This window comes from Balaenoptera acutorostrata, chromosome 11 (genome assembly GCF_949987535.1).
Source record: "Balaenoptera acutorostrata chromosome 11, mBalAcu1.1, whole genome shotgun sequence".
Classification (NCBI taxonomy): Eukaryota; Metazoa; Chordata; class Mammalia; order Artiodactyla; family Balaenopteridae; genus Balaenoptera; species Balaenoptera acutorostrata.
This window is the reverse complement of record NC_080074.1, coordinates 72,109,467-72,124,307: the sequence shown is the minus strand read 5'-3', so window position 1 is coordinate 72,124,307 and position 14,841 is coordinate 72,109,467. Positions and strand designations below refer to the sequence as shown.

Genomic DNA, 14,841 nt, shown 5'->3' with positions numbered 1-14,841 from the left:
CCCCATCAGTAAATTGGGGACAACCTTGGTTAGACCTCTACACAAAGATGCAGTGAAGGTAAATGAGATGAATCTGAAATTGCTTTGTGTACTTCGGAGGTATTAGCTGTATTAGTAATAAAGAACCCTTGAGTTAAAACATGATCATTTCTGGACAAATACATTGGCACAGCTCCTTAACAGGAAAGCTCACTCACCGCCAATTTAGCCCTGGAACCTGAGACATTAAAATAATAATTTCAAGCAACTAGGTTTCTTACTGAGCTGGCTGAAATCACTTAGAGGATTAGCTTTTCACCTCTGGAATTTAAGTCAGGATTTCTTGAGTGAAAGATAGTCCATCATCCTTATTTTAACATAAAAGTCTGTCAGAAGATACTACCTTTTTTTTTTTAAGGTGCATGGGTGCATTATGAAGTGGGAAGTCACATAGCTCACAAATATTTGGTCTTACTTCTATTAATATGGCATCCATTCGCTATATGATTACATATCATTGAGCACTTTGTGGTGGAGAGAAGGGAGGAGGGGTATTTGATCAGTTTCTTTCCTCATACTCCATAACATTTCTCTGGCTTTATTCAGATAAGGGAGGAAACAGCTCAGAAACTCCACTGTAGCTGCCACCCGCACCGCCGCAACCCCCCTACCGCCCCCCCCCCACCCAAATACACCAAAAGACTCTGTTTCGGAGATTTTCACTCAGATAAAAACAGCAGTCAGGTCTCTGTTTGTTTTTCTGTTTTTTTAAAGGTTATTTTATGACATATAGATTTTTCTTTTTTTTTTTAATTTATTTTTGGCTGCATTGGGTCTTTGTTGCTACGCGTGGGCTTTCTCTAGTTGAGGCGAGTGGGGTCTACTCTTCATTGTGGTACGCGGGCTTCTCATTGCAGTGGCTTCTCTTGTTGCAGAGCACGGGCTCTAGCCACGCGGGCTTCAGTAGTTGTGGCATGTGGGCTCAGCAGTTGTGGCTCGCGGGCTCTAGAGCGCAGGCTCAGTAGTTGTGGCACACAGGCTTAGTTGCTCCACAACATGCGGGATCTTCCTGGACCGGGGCTCCAACCGTGTCCCCTGCATTGGCAGGCGGATTCTTAACCACTGTGCCACCAGGGAAGTCCTGGTTTCCGTTTTTACTTTATATATAACATTAAAATGGTCCACAAATGCCTACCCTGGAAAATGAGGGTGGCCATTTGCTAACTTTATGGTTCTATTATGAGAATGAGAATGTAAGAGTAAAACCCTCTAACTAGCTTATACACATTATTATACATATTATTAGATCAGGGAGGGGTGTTCCAATTCGAAGCTCCCTAAATATTTGCAGTCATTCATTCTGCAGGCACTATGTGCCTATGTGCCAGGCACTATAAGAATGGGCATAAAGCCATATACAAGACAGCATAGAGATTTCTTCCTGGAACAAACAGCTACAATAAGTAGGTATCTGTCCAGGAGTGGTAAGTGCTATGGAGAAAAGTGAAGCAGGTTAAGGGGTTTTGGGAGTGCTAACTGGTGTCTGGGAAGGCAGGGGCACTGCTGTTTCATGTAAGGTGATCAGGGACGGCTTCCCGGATATCAGATGCCTTTTGAGCCGATACCTGAAGGGATGGAGTGAGCCATCTTCCCACTTGGAAAAACCAACACGTGTGCTTTTATATTAGCTTGAAGTCCAGAACAAACAAGAAGATTAGCTGTGAAACTTCAGGAAAGTGAAACCTACAAATAATAAGGCTTATACCATACTTTGGACCAGCCCTCAATTTACCTCCAATGATCCTGAAACCCTGTTTAGCGACTACTTAATCTTTTTCCTGACTAAAGTGCCTCACAGTAGTATCCCTTCACATAATGACTAAGAGAGAGCTTTCCTGTTAACGTTGTACAAACAACTCAAGCAGATAACTCAGGTGTCAGTGTCCACTCTGAGGCCCTGATTAGTTGATCTGGCAGTGGGTGTAGGAAAAAAGAGCTCACGCTAGCTGATTTTGCTACTGGCCATGCCTTCACAGTGAAAAATTTCAGAGGAAACTGGACAGTTATCCAGGTTTTAAAGAGGTGAATTTTTAAAGTTCTTTTAATTAAAAACAAAGCACCCTTCCTCCCCTCAAGAACGGCAACATACAATAACAACAAAAAAATCAAGTAAACTAGGTAAGTATCAAATGTCTCCTTTTGTTCCTATTATGCAGACACAGCCAGCAGTTACACTGATTGGTTTAAGTTCTTTTTATTTAGTCTATGTTCTACAGTAATGGTAATAATGGATAATGATAGGAAATAACCCAAATTTTCAAAGACTGAAGAAAAGAGCAAAGAAACAAAATGGGCAACAAACTCTTTTAATCAATTTGCACAAAACTATGCAACCAAGAATTTTCCTACCCTTGATAATAAAACTTTCAGATGCATCATAGTTATGAGAAAAACAGAGTGTGCTTCTCATATTTTACTGAGATTTTCTGATTTATCGTATCTAGAACAATATATATATGTGTGTACATACACATATATCTATGTATACACACATGCACTGTGGATATGGACACTTTAAAAGCACTTTATATGTTATGAAATATATGATGTGGAATCATGTCTGTAAAAGGATCCAACATAATGGCTGGCTATAAAAAACAATTATAATTAGCAATCGATTTAAAATTTTTGACCTTTGTAATTTAAAATATTTTAAAATAAGACTTAAAATTGTAATAAAGTTGTAAATTTGTCAGATAAGCTCTGAAACCTTTATAGTGATTTGGTTGGGTTATACTTCTTAAACTGACACACATAGGTCATGGCAGAAAATTGAACAATCATTCATTCAACAAATGCAGGAGCCCAAGAGATAAGGAAACATAAGACACATTATGGTTTTCATAGGATAAACTGTTTTTCATAGTACATTAATTACACTTTCAAGTAATATGCTTAGTATCTTTTTTGTCAACCTCCAGATACCTTTTCAGGTGATGTAACTCCACATTTAAAGCAATGAGACCAATTGTTAATCTGGGAAAAACTACAATCAGTACACTATAGAGTATCCCAAAAGTCTGAAAACATAAGGGAAATAATGTATTTATTATGTTATTTTTCAGATGAACAATTACATCCATTGTTTTAAATTTGGAGGCACTTTACCTGAAAGGTAACTGGAGGCTGACAAAAAACATATTGAGAATATTATTTTACTTTATTTCATTTTTAATTTATCTTTTATTGAGGTAATATTGGCTTATAACATTATATAAGTCTCATGTGTACAGCATTATATTTATACTTCCGTGTACACTACAGAATGTTGACCATATTACTTTAAAATAACTAACATCACATTTTCAAAGATTCCTGAGTTTTGGGGCTCTCTGTTGTTGAGTGTCCATTATGTGCCAGGCACTGTGTTAGGCGTTGGGTATGAAATGGTGAACTAACGTGGTTCCTCCCTTATATCAATTACCATCTGCTCACAGGAGCAGAACATAGATCTTCCCAGAACTGAGTTAAAATGATGTCTATATTTTGACAGCAACATTAGGAATGAATGTAGCTGTTAAGAATGAATGAACAAATGAACAAAACAGAAAGGAAGGAAGGAAGGAAAAATGTTCAGTCTAGTAGGATTAGAAACATAAAATTTTAGAACTGGAAGGAAATCTTAGAGATCATCTAATTTAGTGGCTCTTAACCACAGCTGTGTATCAAATTACTTGAAGAGCTTTTTCAAGTTAAATGTGCAAGACCCCACCCCAAACCTGCTGCCTTAACAATCTCTGTGTGTTTGCATTTTGAAAAAGCTCCACAGGTGTTTACGGTTCAAACCTTTGGTTAACATGCACTGACCTGGCCTAATTCCCTTACTTTATATGTGAGGAACTGAGGCCCAGAAAGGCTGAGTGGCTGACTAGAAATCACACAGCTATTAGACTACAGTCCAAATTTTCTGATTTTCAGAAAATGATGGTAGAAAAACTGTCTTTTTCTGTACTATTATATTGCATCACCACTGTCTGTTCTTGAATGTCTGCTCAAGAAGAAACAGGATAAATGGACAAGTACTTGACCAAAAGTTACTGAACCAAAGTAAAAAAAAGCTAGTGTGTACAGGCAACATGAACACATAAAAAACAAAGACCCATCATGTACCATTGTAACCTGGTTGCTTCCTGCTTAAACAGTCAAGTCAAGCCAGTTTAAAACTCTCCCACACAAATATCATTAGTCCTATCAGTTTCTCATTTCAGCACTGCATTGAATAATAATTTTGGCTTTTGTGGGTAAGGAGAAGAAGAGAGTGATTTTTTCTGGTTTATTCCTAAAATTCAGAAGGTTAAAAAAAAATATGTTTCCAATACCTCAATATGAAGAAAGCCTGGTCTGCTTTTAACACGTTCGGCAGTACTTGAGGACATGTTTTTGGCTATTAGCCTGACAAGCTGTTTAAGCTTATAGAAGACCCACAAAGGGAACTTATATGATTAAGTTAGTTAAACACAAACAACTTTTCTGTATATTTTATTCCCTCCCTTCACATTCACAAAAACATAAAAGGCTAAAGCATTTCAGAACTAGGTGAGGGGGCAAGTTATTTATCACTTCAGCTCCCTTCCCAAGGCTTGTGTAAATAAGAACTGAAGCAACTCAATGAAATTATTCATATGATCCTTGCAAGAAACAAAGCTAAGCATCAGAAAGGAGTTCAAAATTCCTACGAAGCATATGAATTTTCTTACAAGAAACATCTGTGATTCTCTAATGCACTTCAGAGCTAACTTTATCTCTTTCTAAAAATTATGTAACATGCACATACTTCAAGCACTGAACATACTTATTAATTACATAGTCACGGAAGAATTTAAAATGCTGTCTCCTTTTGACACACATTATAACAAGTATTTCAACACTAGAGCACTACGGAGTCTTCTTACATAAAATCTAACAGTTCCTGAAATTGTTTGGCAGAGATATTTTATTTATTTATTTTTAGGTCTTTTTTAAAATTAGTTATCTATTTTATACATATTAGTGTATCTATGTCAATCCCAACCTCCCATTTCATCCCATCACCACCCTCCCTTCCCCACTTTCCCCCCTTGGCGTCCATACGTTTGTTCTCTACATCTGTGTCTCTATTTCAAGGCAGAGATATTTTAAAGCAAAACAAAATGCCATGCTATCTAGGTCTTTTTCAGATCCTAATGAAGGAACGTAGATTATTCAAGCATGTAAATAACAGAGTTGGAAACATCAATTACAGTTAACAAGTTATGAGTTTCTTCAGAAGAATACCATACTATTTACTTGTCACTGAGATAAAAGAAAAAAAAAAAAACAAGTACAAATGCCTCTCGTGAAACTATAACATGGTCTAAATCAGTTTACTATTATTAGATTAAAAGAATGTTGTGTATGAGTGTGTGTGTGTGTGTGTGTGTGTGTGTGTGTGTGTATCCAGAAGACTGCACTGCAACGAGGGCAGAGGAGCTGGCCAATATAGAAATGGGTTTTAATAGACTTTCTACTTCAACCATAGTTACTATAGTGGGTTTTGTCACTATAGCAATGGACCTGGGTGGGCTGAGTATTTGGCAGGCTGGGGTACTCAGCTGGTAAAGCAACATAAATCTCATTCTACCTTGAGCTGAGTAAATTTCCTCTCAGAAGGTTTGCTTAATTGAAAGAGTTTTCAAGGAGAAAGGACAAGTCTAAGTGTCGGTTGGTGGGTGCTTCTTACACTAAGGCTAACCTCGCACCCTCTCCTAGCTTTGGTCAAAGCCCCCCACCATCGTTCATTAGTGGTAGGACATTGGATGCAGGCAGTAACTTAACCTCCAGGATCTCAATGATCCCTAGCAGCCTGGGTTAATTTCAGCTGTCTGTACAGGGGCTACATGAAACATGGCATTTACAAATTTGGATTATACAGCACTATTTATTACATGATGGAAGATTTCCAAAAATGCCAGAAGAGATGTTGGCATTTATGCAAGTCAACTACTGTTCAACCCAAAGAAGCACTATATTCTATAGGATGTGTTTGCCAGGATTGAAAGAGCCTATGTGAAAACACCCTAATTGGGACCATCTTAGCACCTCAGCTATTGGATACCCTCTAGCTCTAGGTGTTATGTTTCAAATGGGCCAACAAGCCATCCTGGAAACAGAACTCCCCAGTCCTGCAACTAATCCCTTCACTCTAAATCCTGAAAGTGTATATTTTCTTATTTTCAGATTTAATAAGTCAAGTATATCTGGTAGCTATTAAAAGATTTAAGCCACTACTGTTTTAAAAGGTTTCAGTGTTCAGAGATTTCAAGCCCACAGAGGGGGTGATCTGGCGGGTTTGGTGGCTGTAGAATGGTGAAATTCTTTCCATGGTTCCCTCCCTGCCCCGCCCCCCCCATGCCCACTGTTTTAAGAATATTCTTATTGAACTTTTCTCTACTTTTTTAATGTGTCTTTAACATATGTTCATGGGCTCACAAAAAGAAAAGTAGAAGAAGTTGAAGGAAAGACACTGTACCCAATAATCTTCAGTGACCTAAATAGATAATTATAATGACAGATTCCCTAAAGAAGGAGGGGGAAAAATTCGAAAAACATTGGCTACTTACAATATGTGATCAGATAACCTTTCCTTCTTTTCTTCTTTGGGGAAATCCAAACTGCTGTACAATGTTTCTTTAAGTTTTCCTTTATTGAACAGTCCTCATGCTTGCACAAAGCCAAGGGCCATCCTAGAAAACCAGGGCCGATACTGTATCACATTAAGTGGTGGCTACCTTATATCAGACTTTTTTTAAAAGGTGACAAAAATGGGGTGGGGGAGAGAAGGTAGTTATAAAAAGCTTCCCAGGAAACCAAATAGCCTTTATTTAAATTAAAAGCAATCACAGCCTGATTCTTGGAACACACTTGGAAATGCTTTTTGGCATGCAGCTGCTACATGCCGCCAATATTGTGTGTAATTGGAAACATTTCAAACAGAATTGTTACCAAAGTCAAAGACCATAATTGTAAGCTGTGGGATCTGCACTGCAGATAAAAGCAGGGCAGCTGAGGGAGAGCACGCTGCACCCAGGGGTCTCCTTAAGGCCACATCTGACTACAATATTTTCACTGTATTATTGACAACTCTTTCTTTCCAGAGGCCCAATGAGACAAGAAGGAAACAGAGAGAAACGTACACAAAGCAAAAACTGGTGGGTGCTATAAATCAGCAGTCGGGACAAAACTCTTAGAAAGGAGTACATGACTTTAGTACTTCAACAACTGAAATAACACAGCCCGCACTTTTTTTTTTTTTTTTTTTTCTTCTGAAGTGTAATCCACTAGAAATGAAAGGCTTCTCTCCCAAGAGTTTAGAACAAACCTACCAGTGAGAAAAAAATGCAACTGCAGTGGAACTGGTCAGTTGTTTTTTAGGATCGCTTCGGACGAAGTTACGGACAGGAAGGAAAAAGTTCAGTAAAGGGGAATGACAGCTGCTCGCTAGTTTACAGCTCTAAGTTTTAAAATGTTTACACTGGCTTCTGCCTTGCTGGTATTTTTATTTTTATTTTACATTTAAAATCTCTCTTCATAAGGAAATGAATCCGGAGAGGTCTAATCAGTTCAGGCTGGGCAATCGTTCTTGTTCTAGAGAGGTCCCTTCAAAAGTGACCAAAATGCATTTAGAGTTTAGTCTAAACAAGCGCACAAAACAGAGACACAGGAAGAATGACTGCATTCTTTTTGAGAGGTTTGAACCGCCCCCCACCCCCCGCACCGCCCCCGGGGGACTGGAAATAGAGCCAGCGGACCACTGGCTCAGGAACGGTTCTTGGAAAAATCGTGTCATTCTGGCACACGGGAGAGGGGTCCGATTATTCTGTCGTGTCTCTGCGCCAGGAGTGTCATGACATCAGCGTGCTTCATCTTGTAAAGCCTGTCTCTTCGCACCATCCCTCCTTCAGGAGAGAGGAGAGTGAGGGAAATGGAGAAGGAGGTGGACCCCCATGTGCAATTTCGGGCCAGGCCTTTTCCACTGTTCCAAAATGTTCCTCCACCAACACACACTTAGTTAACCTCCGCGACATCACTTCTGCACGGCCACAGACAGGAAGGTTGGCTATTGGTTGCTGGCGGCGCTGAGGTGCTAGGCTTGTGTGCGTCCAGAGACGGAAGAGTCCAGAAGGGGAGCCGGCTGGGTCCTGGCACTCGGCTCTGGCTCCACATACCGCCTGAGGTTTCGAGGAACTGCATCAAGGCAGGACTTGGCACCAGGACTACTGTACTTCCCTCTCCCAGCTCGTTTGCTAATACAACCTTCTAAAGACATTAGTGTGTAATACGGTACTCCTTTATTCTGTGACCAGAAGACAAAGCAGGAGTGGCCCCTCAAAACACCAACCAACCAACCAGCCAAGAAATATAACTCATTCACTTTCCTAATTCCTCTTGATTGTGAAATAATTGGACCTGCATTTAAGCAAACTGAATATTCTCACATGAATAAGAGTTAAAAAATTAACATTATTTTATGTAACCTGGAGGGAAAAAAAGAGAGCTATTTTTTTTGCATCTTTAACATTTCTATGCACAGATGAGAATCACTTTGATTTTTAAAATTACTTTCCTTCTTTAAAAGGAAAAATTTACTCTTTATAAACTACTTTAATGGGAAAATTAACAGTAGTAACTAGAATAATCTTTTCTGAAAATTGTTTCCAGTAATATGGACAACCCAAACTGTATCACTAAAATAGTTACTTAATTACTGGAGAATCATTTAAAAAATTCTTGTTCCATCTCACGAGTATTATGAAAAGTCACTCATAATACTCAAGTATTTGTTTTTGGTTTTCAAGTAATTATAAATGGTTTTAGAGAAATTATCTTATAGTGTCACTTTTTAAAACTTAGATTTCAGCTTACTTTTTAAAATTCTAACTTAAGAAATTTTAAATTGTAACCTTTTTTCTTTTGTGTCTTTTCAGAGTTATCATAGCAGAGGACATTAGGAATAACCAGACTTTTACCCATATCTGACTCTAAACTTAATAGTTTAGCTATTAACCCTATAAGGGTCTTTTTTTTCCTCCAGCAGATATTAGCTTTTATTTGGGTGACCCAAGCTGACTCATTACAACCTCCTTTATTATAGAGACAAATGGTGGTTCCATGGACCTTGATTTTGAAAACATGATAAACTTTTAATTAAAGGTTCAGTGGTATTGCTGGCAGAACTGATTGAATCTGTCACTTGAGTAAAATACATCACTTTTCTTTTAAAAACCTGTGAACCAACAGGCTCCCTCAGTGATAAATCACCAATTAGTACCAAATTAAGGATTGAAAAATTAATTTACAAAATCCATTTTCTCACATCAATATAGCTACCCCTATGTCCCATCCAGTCCTTTAGCCCTCTCTCCCTCCCTCCCACACTGATTCACAAGAAGAAGTCACTATTGTTAGCCATGGCTTATTAAAAGAGATTCTCAAGTTCATCAGCAAGTGTGCTAACTTTCAACTGTGGGTAACGGGCATTCATTTCTAGCACCTTTTAGTATTAATAGGTAGAGCACATGCATTGTTAACCTTTAAATCCTTTGTATAAACATTTCTGGAAGAGCTTGTAAAATATCTCCTTCTGTGTTTCCTGACTCGCCAGTTGATGGCATTTAGGAACCTCCTGGTACCAGCAGGTGCTGTATTTTGTTTTCTTCAGGCTCCAGCTGGGCTACAATGACAGATTCCTGTCCCAGGCCCAGCCCAGCCACCTAGGCTAGGACCACATGGAGGCAAACTGAACCGGGCCCCGCCAGACAGCAAGATAAATGGCTGCTGTTTAAGTTTAAAATCCCCTAGTGGGAGTAAATATTGTTCCAAAGAAAAAGGCTTGACAAATATTGCGTCATTCTTCCAGAGCTGTCTTGATTAAAGCAGAATCTTTGGATTAAGTTGGTGCTGCATTCAAAATGTATCTATCTTGCTGTCATGGGATTTTTTTTTCCTTCCTAGTGTCTGAAAACAGGCATATTGTTGGGGATGGTGAAACAAGGCTGCCACCTCCCAAGGGGCTAGAGTCCACTCTGATAATAGAAGGCGGCTGAACATTGACACTTCACTGAGGATAATGGAGACAGCAAAGGCTTAGTGGGAAAAGGCCAGTTGTCACCTAAGTGACAGGCAACAGCTGAGCTCACACATCTGGAGCCAGACCAGGGCAAACATTCAGCAACCCTCACCCGTCTACACCTTGGGTTTGGTCTGAAGTAACAGACGAAGTTCCTTTTACTCCAAAGGCACATTAGAAATTAACTGATGGGGAACCGCATCGATTATATAACATCAGCTGTAGACAGTGCCTTCTGAAGTCTGGTTAAAATCGGGAGGTAGACAAAACTGTACCGGCATGCACAAATACAATTTCATTACATGTAATCTGTCCTTCATAAAACCCGTCCCCAAAGCCACATATATATGCACGCTTTTTATAGCACAAATGCATCTGAACTCCTCGGGAGAGGCAAGATCCTTACATGTTCTTTTCCTTTAGGCAGTTCCCATGCTGTGTTCTTCACCTTGCTCAGGGCCGCAGCTCTGCCTACCATACTCTTCAAAATCAGCAACCAAACGTGTTTGGCTTATGACTCTGAATCCTCCTTAGGGAAGCTGGAACCCACGGCAGTGCCAGCCATCCTCCCCCCACCCCCACCTCCTTCTTCAGTCTCCTGAAGACAATCTGTGGACGATTTTCCCAAAGTCCCCCAAATAACACGGCACTGCCAACAGTCACTGGCGATGCCGTCTGTTTTTCTTAGAGGGCAATGAAAATTTAACAGCTTTCTGCTGCATCCTGAGTCCCGGTCCTGCTAATTATTAACATGCCCAGTTTCTCCAACTTTTTCTGCCTAAAGGGAAGAAGACGCTCCCATTCTTTCCCATATACGTGCAAAATCCGGAAAACACTACTGCTGGGGCGGGGGCGGGGGCGGGAGGGGGGAGCTGATGCACCTCAGCCAAAAAGCAATCGGCCCTTTCCCCAGAGCTTTAGGGGAGAATAGGCACCCTGCCTCCGGACGCCAGTAGGTGACAGGCGATCCTAAGAGGTGGACACGGACCAATGCACCCCGGCCTCCCCGCGCCCCGCATCGCCCCAACTCTGGGGCCGCTGAGCGGGTTTCCACGCAGGAGAGAATCAAGGGAAGAGTTGGTTGTGATGCAGCAAGCAGGAGCCGTGCGGGCAGCCTATCTGAAGCCCTCTTGGTGCTGCAGCCCCAGTATCTGCTTTCACTGTCTACCCAGCCCAACAAACCGACTATGCCCATCTCCCCCATTTTCTGCGACACCGACCCAGTCTGGGTGTCACAGACCCCCCGCAGTGACGCGGACCGTGCCGGGCCCTTCCCCCGCGGCGCTCGCCCCTCACTGCCGCACCCGCAGCCCCTCTGCGGAGCCCACTCACCCCGGCGAAGGAGCGGGACTCGGCTGGACTGTCGTCGGCGCCGCGGCGGGTCTGCGGAGCTGAGGTCCGCGGCGTCAGCGGCGGGCGAGGGTGGGCAGCACGCGAACCATCCGAAGCCCGGGACGTGGCCGTGCCGGCCGCGGTGCCCCTCGCGGAGGTCAGTGCAGGCTGTGCGAGGCGGGCACGCTCCGGGGCGCGCTGTCGGGCGCGGCGGCCGCGGGAGGCGGCGCTCGCTGGGCTGCAGGCGGAGTGCGCCCTGCTCCCCAGCCCGCGCCGCGCTGCCGCGCACCCCGCCCTCGGCCGCCTGCCCGGGGCTAGCGAAAACGCGGAGCGCGGACGCCGCCGCGGGATCAGGGCTGTTCGCGCGCCCACGCGCCCCTGGCTCCGCCTGGAAAGGCCGGGTCGGCGCCCGGCTCCGGCGGCGGGGCGGGCAGGACCGGCTCGGCGCAGCGGGAGGGCTGAGCTGGGCGCGGGGGATCTGCTGGATGAAGTTCGCCTGGGCACAGCCCAGGTTCTCAAGTGCACTTGGGTCGTCTCCTCTGCCCCGCCCCCGATCTTAAGCCTTTTTTTTTTTAACCAACCATTCTGATGGATTGAAAGACAGGAAGGGTGAAGCGGGGAAAAAGACAAACCCAATTTCCTCTGATCAAACGGTTTGGGGGTTGCCTATTTGGGTTTCTTCTCCTTTGGCGTGGGGGAGGGGGGTAGTTAATTAAACTCTTACTTAGATTCCTTCCGGCGCGCCTCGCCTCGCTGGGGACCCGCTTGGACTCGATCCTATCTCGTGTAATCCCACAGGCTGGGCTGTCTCCGCCTCGGAGCACGAAGCCAAAGATTCAGCCTCTAGTCTGTTCCCTTCCCTCCCCGACGATCCTGGTCGTCTCAAAAAAAAAAAAAAAAAAAAACAAAAAACTCTAAGTCTGGGGAGTGCACGTGAGAACCTCAGCCCATCGCAATGTCCCCAACCTGACCCAAGTTAGCGTGGCGAACTTAAAGCCGTGTTCAAAGTGTTAATTTGATCACGATGATCATTTTTCATTGGCCAAGCTAATCTCCATGTTTTTATTCTGCCCAGTTCCCAGGGCTGGGCTCTCAGGCGCTTTCGCTCAGGAGGAACTTGGATTTAGCTTGTTTGAAAGTTCTGCCCTGACATCTGGGTTGCCTTAGAACCTTAAAACCCTTCACTCGTTCCATCCAGTTCCAGATCAGTGGAGTCTCACACCGTGGGAGTACTGTTTCCCTCGTTGCAGAAGGTGAATCCGACAGCAGCTGCTGAGCCCAACTTCACGGGTGTCTCTGCAAAGCTGGGGCTTCGTTGATCTCTCAATCCCTTCTACAACCCTCTAAGACACTGTAACATCTTCCAGAAAGATAAGGATGTGTGTATGCGTGTGTGTGTGGGGGGGGGGTGCGGTGTTGATCGATGCATTTTTTTATTCCTTTAAGAAAAATCAAAACAGCCAATTTCAGAGCACCAAATCTCCTCGATTTTCATTGGGAGTAAAACAAGGGAATACTAAACAAATTCGGAGCCGATGAAAAAGGGGATGTAAAGCAATAACATCTAAAGGCAGAAGGAAGGAGAAAAGGTACAAATCTAGGAAAATGTTTGACCACAGCCCTGTGCTCTGTGATTCCAAGTCAGATTCAGATCTCCCTGCACTGTCGAAACTTTCTCCCCTCTAGATTCATGACTGAGTTTCTAAACCTCTGAGCATAGATCCCTCAGGAAACAAGGCTGTTGCTTTTGAAATAACTCCACTTGTTCCTGGTGTTTGTAACTGACGGGACTCTAAGGAAAAACAATCTGGGCTGTCTTGCTCCTTGGCATTTTATTGGAGTTGGCCTTTTAAGTTGTGTCTGTTTATCTTGCCAGGGTTACAAATGCTTCTATTAAGCTGTAAACTTTTATCTTCTACCTAAACTCCAGAAATGCCAAGAAGACTGACAAAATGATTTATTCCACCCATGGAGGTCATGAAAATTAGTACTTAGAAGGGCAAAGAGTCCACTATCCTATTAGCATCTGTGGGTGCCTATCTGTCTATTGTCTCAATGGAGACCTTCAAATGAAAGCAGTTTCCCAACAAATGACTCAGTGGAATAGAATCAATGGAGGATGGAGTGGAGGACAGCATCATTGAACTCCTGCAGCTGTGTCTTCATGAGAAAGTCCTCTCTGATGGACCAGTAGACACTTGTAGCAGGCAGAGCTGAGTATGGAGAAGCTCAAGAGGAGGATATTTATGGAAACCGCACTTGGCTCTCCCTATTAACTGGAGACAATGCTACTTTCTTATGATTAGAAATGAATCTGATATCGGAGGACTTACAGCTCTATGGTGACTTCACAAAGGTTTTGTTTGTTGAGCATCTATTGTTTGGTATCAAACATGCTGGGCACAGGAGGACATTCATAATTGCCCCTTAAGAGGATTGTTGCCTCTTTGGACAATGCTCTGGGCAGCATCTTTTGGACCCATTGCAAAGACAAACTCTTGGTCTTCAACCAGGACTCACAAAATTACTTTGGGTGGTACATGCGATAATTTGTGGTCAGAGAAATTTGAGTTCAAATCTCAGCCCAACTGCTTACCAAATGCAGCCTAGAATAATGTAGTTAGGATTAAAGTGGTGTTTAGCTTCTTCATTTGTAAGTGAGGGTAATAATATCCCCCTCAGAGAGCTGCTGGGAGGATTGAATACTAGGTATGCAGAAAAGACTCAGTAGGTGGAAAGTTTATACAATGCCATTGTATAAGGCATTGTCTCACACCACCCTTCTCTACACCAGCCTCCATGCAAAATCCTACAAATTAGGAAAGAACCATTTTGAACGTAATCTGAAAAAGCATTCTTCATTGTGGACTATTCGGTTGCTTCTGGGTCTTTTATATTAATGGTGTTATTTTCTTTGTCTTTACAAACCAGCAAGTACCAAATCTTTTATAAATAAATCAATTCACTTAGGGAATGTCTACTTTTCTTTTAAAACTTTGATAACAAATGCATCTCTTTGTAAATGATACCTTTATGCGTTGAAGTGGCCTCCAAATATTCATGTGCTGGAGTTCTTGCTTCCAGTATCTCGGAATGCAACCTAATTTGGAAACAGGGTCTTTACAGACATAATCAGGGAAAAAATTAGGTCACTGGGTGAGCCCTAATCCAGCATGACTGGTGTTCTTCTAGAAAGTGCAAACAGACACGCACATAGGGAGAATAGCATGTGAAGAAGGCAGAGGTCAGGGTGATGTGTCTTATAGATAAGCCAAGGAACCACCAGAAACTAGGCACGAGACTTGGAACAGATTCTTCCTGTGGTTCTCAGAAGGAACCAACCTTGCTGACACCTTGATCTCAGACTTCTAGCCTCTAGAGCTGTG

The 14,841-nt window shown here is 42.6% G+C and overlaps 1 protein-coding gene across 5 annotated transcripts in view; it reads right to left on the bottom strand.

Moving 5' to 3' along the window:
• The window catches only part of PRICKLE1 (prickle planar cell polarity protein 1), a 114,439-nt gene extending 102,522 nt beyond the window's left edge, over positions 1-11,917 (bottom strand). For 2 of the 5 annotated variants that reach the window (XM_007168331.2, XM_057556204.1), the window contains exon 1: positions 11,456-11,917. The gene's annotated coding sequence lies outside the window, so the exon portion shown is untranslated. Of the gene's footprint in view, positions 1-6,617; positions 6,741-10,529; positions 10,674-11,455 lie in introns of those variants that run through there. The other 3 variants (XM_057556201.1, XM_057556198.1, XM_057556199.1) reach the window with 3 other exon arrangements.
• Positions 11,918-14,841: the final 2,924 nt, after the last annotated feature.